We start from the raw sequence: 9,654 nt of genomic DNA on the forward strand, positions 1-9,654 counted from the left end.
TCAATTCAATTTAAAGAGTCTTTTCTGTCTTTGTCTTGCTCATAGAATACGCACAACAGTGCTTCATCAAATAGAGTGCTTCCTCTGTTTCAGAAAGAAAACTGAGCTTTCTCAGGTCTCAGTTCTGCCAAGGAACCCACATGTGTTTATATGGGTTGGAGGGGCCCGGTGGAGGGGAAGTGGGTGGGGCAATGGAGTTCATTGACATTAATATTTCTCAATAATATTTTCTTTGTCAGAGCTCCGACGTAATCCATGCAAAAGAATCCAACCGGTCTCCCCCATGACCCTGGCTTCTAGACCGCAGAGCCTGCTCCCAAATTATGTTACCTTCTTGGGGATTTCAACCAGACGTGTCTCTGCTATTTGGGGTTTCTATGCTGACAGCAAAAGCTCCCCAGCGGCTCCATTTCATTCAACCGCTTTTACTGGCCCATTAGCTCAGTCTGCAGTAGCAGGAAACCAGGTCAGCTCTTTAAAGTATACAGACATTCCAAAAATTTCAATAACTGCTTTTTCCCCTAATTTGTTCTCTCGGTTTTTCTGTCTGCTATGTGGGCTTTGGAGGTTGGACCAGATCAGAGGCTCTTAAATTTCTCGAGAGATGACCACTTATTGGAATCTGTTGAAAGATAGGAACGCTTCCTAGGGAAGAAAGCTTAGATCCGGGAGACCATTTGAAGGGGTTCACGGGATCCCCAAAGCCCCTCCACGGTCACGAAGGGAAGAATCCAAGAACCCTAGATGAAGAGCCAAATGTCTCACCAGGTCTAAAACTCTGAGACGCCATGCAGGCTGGCAAAGCACGAAGCACACGCAGTCATTCTGAAACATCGGTCTGCAGAAGAAATCAGGCTGACAGCTGGATGAGCCATGATGCTGGCTCTCACCTGTCCTCCTCCACAGCTGCTGAGCAAATGCACCGAAGCCGAGACAGTAAGATCCTGAATTCAGTAAATCAACCTATTTCCGATAAAGGCAATGCAAACAGCCTGTACACCTCCAAGTCTCCTGCAAACCAAACATCCTCCAACTATAAGCTCTGCCTACAAATGAAGATTAACTAAGAGCCTTGTCAATTACCTCAATTTGTCTTCAGATCAGGCTCCCCGCCTCCGCCACATGAAGGACTCTGCAGATGAGAAAGAAAGTCACCCACATCTAAGCACCAGGATTTCTCATCCTGACTTTAAAGGATTGACATATAACTAGATTTCTTCTCTGTCACATTGGAGAGTCTAACTGGACAGGCTTTATCTCTCTGTCTCTCTCTCTCTGTCTCTCTCTCTCTCTCTAACCAGTATGGGCTGCTGTTCCACAAACAGGTAGTACAATGGTTGCCCCATCCCTTAGTTTTTCCAGTGAATTCTTGAATCCTCACGAATGTTAGCAGAAAGTCAAGTACCACCTCTTGACTCCCCCTTTCTTTTTTCGCCCTCCTAATCATGAAAAATTTTTAACAGTTTTTTTATGTTTATTTATTTGGGGAGGGGGGAGGGGAGGACAGAGAGGGGGAGATACAGAATCTGAAGCAGGCTCTGGGCTCTGAGCTGTCAGCACAGAGCCTGATGTGAGGCTCGGACCCACGAACCTTGAGATCATGACCTGAACTGAAGTAGGGTGCTTAACCGACTGAGCCATCCAGGTGCCCCCCAAATTTTCAATTATACAGAACCATTGAAAGAATAGGATGATGAACACTTTTATTCCTTCTGCCTACATTCACCGATTATTTTGCTGTTTGCTTTATTGTATATGTTTTTTCCAAAACGACATGAAAGTAAGTTGCAATAATTGAAACACTTCACTTACGCATACTACAAAATTTATATCCTAAGAAAAATAACATTCTCCTCCATAACCACAGTACCATTATCATGCCTAAGAAAATTAGCAATGATCCTTAATGTCATCTAATATCCAGTTCATATTCAAATCTCCCCGAATGTTTCCAAATTTACTTCCGTAGCTAATTTTTATTTTCCAAACCACTGCATTCAGTTGACAGATCTCTTTAGCCTTTTAGTCTAGAGTAATCCCCTAGCACACACTGATTTTTCATGACATTGATTTTAAAGGGTCCAAGCTAATAGTCCTGTAGAATGGGCCACATTCTGAATTTGTGTGATTATTTCTTCTTGTCCTATTCATGCTCTTCTCTCCCCTTTATTTCCTAGAAACTGGAAGTTTAGTCTAAAGGCTTTATCAGATTCAACCTAAACATATTTGGTAAGAATACTTCACAAGCATCTTACACGCTTTTGCCTCACACCTAGGGGCACATAACGCCATGTATTTCCACTAGGAAAGGAAAAGATACACTTCACCTTTACAATTCGTGAGCAACCTAAGGGGTTCCCCACAACCTTTCACCTAATGGCTATAATATCCATTGCTACAGCCCTTGACTGAATCATTCATTACATTGCACAATACTCTACCCTCCCTTCTAGAATTACTCAATCCAAACGATCAATCCTACTCTCGGATCAAGCGGGGTGAGATTAGGTCTGATCGACCTGCCACTGCCATTGCTTCTCGTTGTCACACAGTGTCACTGTTGAAGCCTGGCCCTAATAGTCCAAAAGATTCTGGTCCACCCTGAGACCATACCACTTCAGTCCGGATCCCTCAACAGGCTGCCGCATCTGCAAAGGAGGCCAACGTTCGTGCATCGGTGCTAAGTGAAATTATCAGGGCCCCTCTCCTTTGGCCTCCAGTTGTCCGGTCCACACACAGTTTCATCTTGGCACATCAGCCTACCCCGGGATGGCTGATTCTGTCATCTTCCACCTCACTGAGTCCAGGATGGACACAGCTCCTCCCTTCCCAAAGACCCCTACTAGGGAGCAGATGGTTCTTCCATTATAACTGTAGAGAGTATATCTGATGATGCCTCCTACGTACTCTCTGTCCGTAAGCACTTGCAATTGATCTTGTACTTGCACAATGTACATATATTCATGTGCCTCTATAGAGGTTAATGTGCTTCTTTCATAAGGTTATTTATGCAGCTTATAACTATATATGTGAAGACAGTCCATTGATGGATTAATCTTTCTCAAAGCCTAGTCATTTTCTGCCAAACTATCAGGCAGTACTGTAAAGCATGTGGTATATAAAGGGATGTTTTGAGGCCACTCTACAGAGCAAATGGTTCTGGGTAAAGTAGGTGTTGTAAGTTTATCAGCACAGGCTGCACACAACACTGTCATCAGAGCTACTATTTATTAGCCATCTGTTATTAGAAGACACTTTACATCCATTATGTCTAATCTTCAAAAGAGTTCTGCAAGGTAGATTTTATTATGTCCAACTTATGGGTAAGAAAATTGAGGCTCAGTACGCTTAGAAGATATTTCCAAAGTCACACACCTAGGGAGTCCTAGTTCAAACCCAGACCTCCCAGACTCCAAGGCCTAGGCTTTTTTCCATTCCCCCTTGCTCCTCAGATTGTGTGCAAACCATGTGCTTGGAGTTCTCTAACTCTTCATGTTCCAGGATGCTAAAGAGAACTTCCTCCACTGGAGCTCATTTGATGGCACTAACCAATGAGCCCTGACAGCATCTTCTCAGATGTCTGCCTACCATATTTATTTGTGCAAAGGACTGTCAAACAGTGTTTAATTCTGGCCAGTGTTTATCTTTTGCAAATACATTTGCACCAAGGGAATAGTTATTTTTAAAAATCTAAGTAAGATACTTTTTGTGGGAGTTTTAAGGTCAATAAGTAAAACCAGGGAGGGAAGATTGGGAATCCTAAATTTCTATTTCCTGAGCTTATTGCTACACTAAGTCCCACTTGTACATCACAAAGAAAATGACCACAACGTCCCACTGCTTACTGTGTTGACAACATGTAATCCTTCACTGCCAATTCACCTGTTGGAAAGCAAATGGCTCCAATAACAAGCCAGAACATTATAAATGGGAAGCAAAATCTTCGCTGGCTGTGGTTCATCCATCATGGCTCCCGGGATGTAGGACGCAGAGGAGGAGACATGAATGAGGAGACTTTCTACTTCCACCAGGAAGGAACAGACCACCAAGACACCATCCTCTCAGCTTCGTGTATACAATTACCAGATTGCTTCCTCTCTTATTCAACATCAAAGTGCGGGAAGCTAACTCCTCTGAGGCAGCCCTCCCTGTCTGTCATCAAGAGCCATCCAAAAAAAGACCAACCTTTTGTGTTGTCTTTCAGTTCTCTGTTTATGCCCTTTGAGAAAAGAGAGGAAAGCCAATGTTTATCCACGGCTGGCTATGAGCCAGCCAATTTGATATATGTTTTCTCATTGAACAGCTACAACAGCCCCAGAAGGTGGGCTTTGTTACCTCATTTTTACAAACAGATTCTACGTCTTGCTCAAGAATACACAAATATCAGGTGACAGAGTTGAGAAATCCCAGGTCCGTGTGGCCAGAAATTCTAGTAACTCTTGATTCTCCTTCCACGTGGTCTCTCCTCTGTTCTCTGAAGACACGTGTCAACAGGATAGGCACCACACACTGTTTAGACTTCTAGAGATTTTGAGCTGAAAGAGAACCTTACTAAGTCATCTAGTTTCATAAATGTTGGTTTATTTATTTTCGAGAGAAAGACAGACAGACAGACAGACCAACAGAGCAGGTGAGGGGCAGAGAGAGAGAGCGAGACACAGAATGTAAAACAGCTCCAGGCTCTGAGCTGTCAGCACAGAACCTGATGCAGGGTCCAAACCCACAGACCTCAAGATCATGACCTGAGCTGAAGTCAGATGCTTAACAGACTGAGCCATCCAGGCGGCCCTAAGTCACCTATTTTCAATCGCTCTTAGCCTCTCTCCTCTGACGTGGTGACTTACACTTCCAGGGCAAAGCCATTCTGTGCTAGCTGGGGTTCTATTGGAGAAAACACATCAGAACTCAAATAAGTAGAGCAGCATTATGATAGGAGACGATGCTAAATATGCCTTAGTTTTTATAAAATTGATACTTACAAACTTTGATATTTTGGCTGTTATGCATCTTTAATTACTGCCATATGTATTATTTATTATTTTGTCTCAATACTGGGTTGAAAATCTTGATTTATGCCAACCAATAGCCAAGGAGAGTAAAACCCTGTGAAGATAAGGGATCTGCCCAGGTCACATCATGTCTAAGTGGTTTTGCCAAAACAAGTCTTCTGAACCAGGTCTTGCTTCCTACCACTACACCATATTATCTGACTACCAGTCCTGGGCATGGACAGTCTTTGTTCCTAGCACTTCCTGTCCCCCCTTTCCATGCCCTCGTCTCTCCCTGAAGACCCTCCTGTTACTTTCTCAGGTCTAAGTCTGTCCTCCTTGGGTAGAGTCCTGCTTTCTCCCCACCCGACTCCCAAAGCCAGTTGCCTTTTTTCCTTTTCTTTTCTTTTTAATTTTGAAATAGAATGTGAGTGAGGCGGGGCGGAGAGAGAGGGACAGAGAGAATCCCAAGCAGGCTCCACTGTCAGCGCAGAGCCCAATGTGGGGCTCGACCCCAGGAACTATGTGATGATGACCTGAGCTGAAATCAAGAGTCCGACGCTCAACTGACAGAGTCACCCAGGCGCCCCGCCCCACTGCCTTTCTTAACTAGCTATCTCAGAGAAGAAGCAACTCAGCCCACAGCTTAACTAGCTGTGCCACAGAACAGTGGTTCTCAAATATTTTGATCTCAGAATCCTTTGCACTCCTCAAAATTATTGACAATTCCAAGAAGTTCCAAAATAAGCAAACAAAAAAAATTAGGAGGGCAGCATTGTTTTATATGTTTGCAAACGTCTTTAGGGTCTGGATTATTAGAAGACAGCTGGGTTATCTTATCTGCTTCTGCATTGGATGTGTTGTGATATCACATGCCATGAAACCTCTGGAAAACTCCACCCTAGGTCCATGAGAGAATGAGAGTTAAAAAGGCAAATACTCTCTGTATTACTATGAAAATAGTTCTGACTTCCCACACCCACCTCGGGACCCGCAGATACCCTGGGAACATACACAGAAAACTACACGGAGCATTAAACTTGGAGCTTCAGAGGAACCCCACTCCTGTGACCACTCACTAGCTATGTGACCTTGGGGATGAATTCATGCATAAGAAAGAGCCTGACACAGACAGCAACTGTACTTTAAAAAGCTTTTTTTTTTTTAAGCTTCTCCCAAAGATATTTATATGAAAAGAGATCATGCCTAGGGATAGTGTCTGAATACAAAGGAATGACTCTCTCATGGTGGACTATCAGGCAGGTAAACAGAGGTAGAAAGCGAATTTTGGAAAGTGGTGGCGGTCGTGGGTATCGCTTGGGTCACCTGCTCCCGACAACCCCTGGCCCACATCATGCATGTGCCCACTTTATGGAAAACTTCGAGCTATGGTCGCATTGATCTATTTCCTCCAGCAGAAGCTATTGTGTCTGAGTCTCCATCCACACTGACTCATGTGAACCCACCTCTGCCCACAGCCCTGAACAGGAAGTCTTGTGAGAAACTGCCCCGTGGAGATGAGTCCTTTTGGTTTTTGTTTTTTTAATTTTTTTAAATTTATTCCTGAGAGAGAGAGAGAGAGACAGCGTGAGCAGGGGAGGGTCAGAGAGAGAGGGAGACACAGAATCTGAAGCAGCCTCCAGGCTCTGAGCTAGCTGTCAGCACAGAGCCCGATGCGGGGCTCGAACCCAAGAATGGGGAGATCATGACCTGAGCCGAAGTCGGACGCTCAACTGACTGAGCCACGCAGGCGCCCCAGAGATGAGTCCTTTTGATTGAATGACCTTTTGATTTGAACGTGCAGTTGGGCCCTTCTTTCTCCCCATCCGGGGAACGCTAGCCCTCCTACCCCACCCCACGCCACAGGTATGCAGGGAGTCTGGGACCCATCCCAATCTATTTTCTCACTAGATAATGAGCAGGAATTCTTAATTAGACTGAGTTCTTTGGGAATTGTTGCTGTGGGTGTTATAAATAATAGAGTACAATCTGCATGCAGAACTGTAAAATTTATTTTTGGCTGCCTGGTGCACTCTGCCATCTTTCACAGCCACCTAGGACCAAGAACAAGCCTTGAGGCCGTAGTCCTGCCAGTGAGGAAGCAGGGTTTCCAGAACCTTCCGACTCGCACTTAAATTGAATCACACTGCCCCACCCCCAAATAAAATGAAGCGCTGAGGAAGGCTGGGTAGCAGCCCGGACTTGCAAGCGCTCTTAGTTTCAATTTGAATATAGTTGGAAACACGTGACTAAAATGTTGGAAGGAAGAAAAATGTGATCCGGGAAGAAATACAGATGCCATTACCTGCCGCCCTCCAGCAGCCATCACCAACCTGATGGTGGAGCACGGAGATACCATAAAGTGGCCTGCCAGGTGGGGCGTCTAATTAGCAGCAGAGCACATGCTCCGCCTATAGGGGGCAGCACCTCCAGCTGACTGCTGCCTACCGCCCTATACAGTGAGCCAGGCGGTGCCACGCCTTTTGGTTTCTCCGGAGAAGAATCTGGAGGGGTTTTTAAAATGTGAAATCTCCCAATACTTAGATGTTTACACATCTTTTTTTATTTTTTAATTTGTTTAAGTTTATTTATTTTGAAAGAGAGAACGAGCTGGGGAGGGGCAGAGGGCAGATTGGAGGGGGGGCGGGGGGGCAGNCTGAACTCCCCAAACGTGAGATCATGATCTGAGTCGAAGCCGGATGCTTCACTGACTGAGCCACCCAGGCGCCCCTTAAATGTTTTTGCATTTTTAAATAATTGAATTGTTTCCCGACAAAAATTCAACAGACCAATTTTTCCAAAACAACTGTAACAAAAATATCTGTGGGCTGCCCGTTTGTGTCGTGTAACCCACGGTCTCATTGCTCGTAGTGCAAGGCTGTGTGTCTCCCAGCACCAAACACGGCGGTCCCGCCTCACACTGCCCAGGGCTCCGTTTTTCTTTGTTTCTGTCTTCTCTGATGATGCAAATCCGCACTGCACGCTGCCGCAAACCACTAGCACTGTAACTGATATTTTGCAATTTCAGGAGCTGATTTCCTGTGCTTTTTTTTTTTTTACAGATCTGACATGTTGACACAAGAATATTCTTCTTTCTGGAATGTTGCAGAGATCACCAAGTAAGTATAACCTTGGGGTTGTCTCTTACTGTAGTACCTTGCGTCCTCCACCCTGGGCCCCCCGGATGCCCTGATACCCAACACGGTCAATGCCTTTTTTCTCTGTATGCTTTGCAAGGAGAAGTACAAACAAGGGGCGCCTGCGTGGCTCCGTCGGTTAAGCGTCCCACTTCAACTCAGGTCATGATCTCACGGTTCGTGGGTTCGAGCCCTGCGTCGGGCTCTGCGCTGACAGCTCAGAGCCTGGAGCCTGTTTCAGATTCTGTGTCTCCCTCTCTCTCTGTCCCCCCCCCATGCTGTCTCTCTCTCTCTCAAAAATAAACATTAAAAAAAAGATAATGACCATTTAGGGGCACCTGGGTGGCTCAGTCAGTTAAACATCTGACTTCGGCTCAGGTCATGATCTCACGGTTCATGGGTTTGAGCCCCACATGGAGCTCTGTGCTGACAGCTCAGAGCCTGGAGCCTGCTTCGGATTCTGTGTCTCCCTCTCTCTCTCTCTCTCTCGGCCCCTCCCCCGCTTGTGCTCTCTCTGTCTCTCAAAAATAAAAACATTTTTAAAAAAGAGAGAAGTCCAAGTAGAAATATCAATCAATCAAACCTAAGTCCTAGAGGAAAACCAGAAGGCAAGGCAGAGCAATGGGCAGAGAAACAGAGGAAAATACTACAGAAACACTTCCATTTACACAGGACAATTCTCTCTTCCCAGGGAGCTCCTAGAAAGTTCTCTTCATGTTTTAACACTGCTACTATCTTATTTATGGAGCCATAAACAGCACACAACACCGTTGTGTAGATTTTAATTTTATAGAAATGATATATTACTATATTCATTCTACAGTTTGTTTTCTACTCAGTCTTATGATTTTGAAATCTGTGTTCTGTATTGATCTAATTCATTCCTTTTAACAGCTGTGTAGTACTCTATCACTTGAACATATAACAATTTAATTAAGCCATACTTTTGATGGACACCTTGGGGTTTTTTTTTTATTTCCACGATTATAAATAATGTTTCTTCTAGAAAAAGAATTGCTGGGTTGTAGCAAACATTCTTTTATCTTTTCTAAATTTTGCCAAATTGCCTTTCAAAGTGGTCGCAACAATTGACAGTTCCACTAACAGTGCATGAGAGGTTCTTCTAAAATGGTCTTGTTTGGCGGCCCCTGGGGGACTCAGTCAGTTAAATGTCAAACTCTTGATTTCAGCTCAGGTCATAATTTAGCAGTTCTTGAGTTCAAGCCCCACTTCAGGCTCTATGCTCACAGTGTGGAGCCTTTTTGGGATTCTCTCTCTCTCTCTGTCCCCTCTCCCCCCCGCTCTAGCTCTCAAAACAAATAAATAAACTTTTAAAAACTATTAAAAAATAAATAAAATGGTCTTGTTTTGCCGTGTGCAGTCCTGAAACTGTCAAGATCTGTATAATCCATAAACACAGTCAAAATGTGACTTTATAGGAATGCAGAAAATCTCCATATGCTACTCAGAGAACCACCTCATTATCTTGAAAACCAATGAACAGAAGGAAAGGAACCAGCATCTCTTCT

Source organism: Crocuta crocuta, unplaced genomic scaffold (genome assembly GCF_008692635.1).
Source record: "Crocuta crocuta isolate KB4526 unplaced genomic scaffold, BGI_CrCroc_1.0 scaffold41, whole genome shotgun sequence".
NCBI classification, from domain to species: domain Eukaryota; kingdom Metazoa; phylum Chordata; class Mammalia; order Carnivora; family Hyaenidae; genus Crocuta; species Crocuta crocuta.